This window comes from Helianthus annuus, chromosome 8 (assembly GCF_002127325.2).
Source record: "Helianthus annuus cultivar XRQ/B chromosome 8, HanXRQr2.0-SUNRISE, whole genome shotgun sequence".
Classification (NCBI taxonomy): domain Eukaryota; kingdom Viridiplantae; phylum Streptophyta; class Magnoliopsida; order Asterales; family Asteraceae; genus Helianthus; species Helianthus annuus.
Genome location: NC_035440.2, coordinates 129972847 through 129977249, shown reverse-complemented (window position 1 = coordinate 129977249; position 4403 = coordinate 129972847). Strand labels below are relative to the sequence as shown.

General features: G+C 43.5%; 1 non-coding gene across 1 annotated transcript; it reads right to left on the bottom strand.

Annotated features, from left to right (window-relative positions):
* LOC118481494 lies at nucleotides 1-106 on the bottom strand. The gene has a single exon (XR_004865703.1). It is a non-coding gene; the product is annotated as a small nucleolar RNA R71 (small nucleolar RNA).
* Nucleotides 107-4403: the final 4297 nt, after the last annotated feature.

Here is a 4403-nt window from a genome sequence, read left to right as displayed (position 1 = left end):
ATGCAAGGAAGGGGTTGAGAAGCTTCCAACAACAACATGGTGAGATGTTTCATGAGGCATTCGAGCGCTTCAATATGATGATTAAAAATTGCCCTCACCATGGGATTGAATTGTGGGAGTTGATGAATGCCTTTCATGAGGGGTTGAGTGCCGAAGACGCACGTGATTTGATGTCTATCACCGGTGGGACTTTTGGAACAAACTATGAGAATGAAGATTGGGAGTTCTTGGAAAGCATGGCAACTACATCAAAGAGGAAAGCTCAAGCCTCAAGAAGAGCCCGACCGACCACTAACCGACCGCAAGTGCACGCCATAGATGATGGTAATGTTCAAACCACTAACCAAATTTATGATGTTTGTGCTTTGTGTAATGAGATAGGTCATGCGGCTGAAAATTGCCAAGGGATGTTGGAAGGGCAATACGAGGAGGTCCATGCGGTTCAAGGCCAAGGTCAAGGAGGAGGTGGTAGGAACTACAACATGAATTCTAATACCTACCACCCCGGATTGAGGAACCACCCGAACTTTAGATATGGGAACCCTTCAAATCAAGCAAACCCAAATTTTCAAGGTAGCCAAGGTAATTTTGGTTCACAGCCATCTTACAATAACCAAGGTGGGTACCGAGGCGGAAATAACCAAGGTTATCAAAAACAATACCAAACGGGTCAAGAACAAGGGGGGTCTTCGGGTGGAAACGAGGTGATGGAGATGCTTAAGAGCATGCAATTGGAGATGCAAAAACGGAACCAACTTGATGAAGTGCGAATGCAAAAAGATGAGGTTCGTGATAAAAGCATCCAATCACTAACAACCCAAATGGGTCAATTAGCAACCGAGGTGGCGGAATTGAAGAAAGGTAAGGGTCAACTTCCAAGCGACACTAAGTAAACCCTTCACATGGTTCGTCACGAGGTAATGTTAATATTAATCATGTTAGTGTTTTAAGAAGTGGGAAAGAATTTAAGGCCAATTTGTCGCCCGAATTGGTTGAGGGGGTGGTTGAGGATATCACGGGAATTGAAAGTGATGATGAACTTTCACCGGTTAAACCAAAAGAAACAACTGTTAAAAAACTGGGTTTGGGTGAAAGTGAAAAGAATGAAAAAGTTGAGGGTGAACCGAGTCAAATTCCATTTCCATCGGCCCTACTTGACCTGGGAAAGAAAAATTTTATTGTGTCGAGAGGTCCTCAAAAAGAGGAGATGTGGGATATGTTCAAACAAGTAAAAATAAATCTCCCACTCCTCGATGCAATAAAACAAGTCCCCGCTTATGCAAAATTCTTAAAAGAATTATGTACACAAAAAAGGCAAAACAAGAAGAAAGTGCCTAAGCGGGTGGATTTGACCGGGCAAGTAAGTGCGGTGTTGAATGGGGAGCTTCCTCCTAAACTCCAAGATCCGGGCACGCCATTGATTAATGTACAAGTTGGTAATTTTCAAATGGCTAAGGCGTTGCTAGATCTCGGAGCCGGAGTTAGCATTTTGCCGGGGGGCTTATATGACCAATATGACTTTGGTCCGTTAGCAAGGGTGGAGACGACGGTTGTTTTGGCCGACTTGTCTCATAAGTTGCCTCGGGGTATGGTTCAAAACGTAATTGTAAAAATTGATGAGTTTTATTACCCGGTGGACTTCTTAGTTTTGGATTACTCATCGGCGGACCCTAAACAACAACAAAATATAATTTTGGGTCGGCCATTTTTAAGCACCGCACATGCTATTATTGATTGTAGATTTGGTACAGTTGATATGGCGTTTGGAAATCGAAAAATGCGTTTGAATATTTTTACTAACAATTCTAATGCTAACGGTGTTGATGAGTGTTTCATGGCAGACATAGTAGATGGATGCAACCCGCATGAATATGAGGAGGATGGTTTGGATATTTGCCTGTGTGACTTTTCTGAACAGGTACATGCTTATGCACTACGGGTTGAAGAGGAACCACAAGATGCTATGGCAATGAAAGAAGGTAGACCACCATGGACCCACCAATTCGAGGGTCTACCGGTGGAGATCGATTCGGGTACAAAACCATCATTGGAGGAACCACCAAAGTTGGAGCTCAAGGACTTGCCTAGCCATTTGAAGTATGTATTTTTAGGGGATAATGACACTTTATCGGTCATTATTGCCTCTAATTTGGAGTTGGCACAAGAGCAAGCATTAATGGAGGTTTTAAAAGCGAACAAGGGTGCTATTAGATGGACGATTGCCGACCTCAAAGGAATTAGTCCATCCATTGTCATGCATAAAATTATCACGACCGAAGATGCCAAACCGACACGAGAAGCTCAAAGGCGGTTGAACCCGAACCTAAGGGAGGTAGTTAAAAAGGAGGTAATTAAATGGTTGGATGCGGGAATCATCTATCCGATTTCGGATAGCGCTTGGGTAAGTCCCACCCAAGTTGTGCCTAAGAAGGCCGGCATTCAAGTAGTCAAGGATGAAAGTGGTGAACAAATTGCCACCCGACCGGTTACCGGGTGGCGGGTGTGTATTAACTACCGAAAATTGAATGCCGCCACTTCTAAGGACCATTTCCCGCTACCTTTCATTGACCAAATTATTGAAAAATTGTCGGGTCAAAAATATTATTGCTTCTTAGATGGGTATTCGGGTTATAATCAAATCGCCATACACCCGGATGACCAACACAAGACCACCTTCACATGTCCATATGGCACCTTTGCGTTTAGGCGAATGCCATTTGGCTTGTGTAATGCTCCGGCAACGTTCCAACGATGTATGATGAGTATTTTCTTGGACATGGTTGGAGAGTCGCTCGAAGTATTTATGGATGATTTCTCCATTTTTGGCACTACTTTTGATAATTGTCTCAACGAATTGCAAAAGGTTTTGAAAAGGTGCGTCGAGAAAAATTTAGTGCTAAGTTGGGAGAAAAGTCATTTCATGGTGCAAGAGGGCATTGTGTTGGGGCATGTGATTTCGGAAAGGGGGATGGAGGTGGATAAGGCAAAGATACGGGTAATATCATCTTTGCCACCTCCTAAAAATGTTAAGGGTGTAAGGTCATTCTTGGGACACGCGGGTTTTTATAGACGTTTCATTAAAGGTTTTAGTGTTATCACCAAACCCTTATGTAACTTGTTATTAAAAGATGTCCCATTTGATTTCACTAACGAGTGTATGCAAGCTTTCACTGTTTTGAAGGAACACTTGGTCAAGGCACCTATTTTGCAACCACCCGATTGGTCAAAGCCATTCGAGATAATGTGTGATGCGAGCGACACCACTATTGGTGCAGTTTTGGGTCAACGGGTTGACAAGAAACCGGTGGTTATTTACTATGCAAGCAAAACTTTATCCGAAGCGCAACTTAACTACACCACAACCGAGAAGGAATTACTAGCGGTGGTGTATGCTTTGGATAAGTTTCGCTCGTATATTTGGGGAAGCAAGGTAGTGGTTTATTCGGATCATAGTGCGGTCCGGTACTTGATGGAGAAAAAAGATGCGAAGCCGCGTTTGATTCGGTGGGTCTTATTATTACAAGAGTTTGATCTAGAGATCCGAGACAAGAAGGGAAGCGAGAATGTAGTAGCAGATCATTTGTCTCGGATTCCGGTGGAGGGGACCGATGATGTGAGTGAAATCAATGAAAGTTTCCCCGATGAGCAACTTTTAGCCGTTTCCACTTTCGTTGCACCGTGGTACGCTCATTATGTCAATTATTTAGCCGCGGGTGCCATTCCAACTCATTGGACCAAAAAGCGTCGACAACAATTCATGGTCCAAGTGAGGCAATACATTTGGGATGAGCCGGATCTCTTCAAAATCGGACCGGATCAAGTTATACGGAGGTGTGTGCCCGAGACGGAAGTGTTGGAAATATTAACTCATGCCCATTCGTCCGCTTGCAGGGGTCACTTTAGTGGGCATAAAACGGGCTATCGGGTTCTTTCTTGTGGGTTTTATTGGCCCACCATTTTCAAGGATGCAATCGAGTTTGCCAGGAATTGCATTAATTGTCAAAAGATGGGAAGCATATCGAAAAGGGATGAGATGCCATTACAACCAATCTTGGTTGTAGAGATATTTGATGTATGGGGAATAGATTTTATGGGTCCGTTTCCGAATTCGAATGGCTTTCTTTATATTTTGGTAGCGGTGGATTATGTCTCGAAGTGGATTGAGGCTATTGCAACACGAACGAACGACCACTCGGTTGTTTGTAAATTTGTTCAATCCAACATCTTCTCTCGCTTTGGAATCCCGCGGGTTATTATAAGTGATGGTGGTTCACATTTCAAGAACTTCAACTTTGGAAAATTATTGAAAAGGTATAGCGTGAACCACCGAGTCGCCACACCTTACCATCCGCAAACGAGTGGACAAGTCGAAGTGTCCAACCGTCAAATCAAAGAGATCCTCA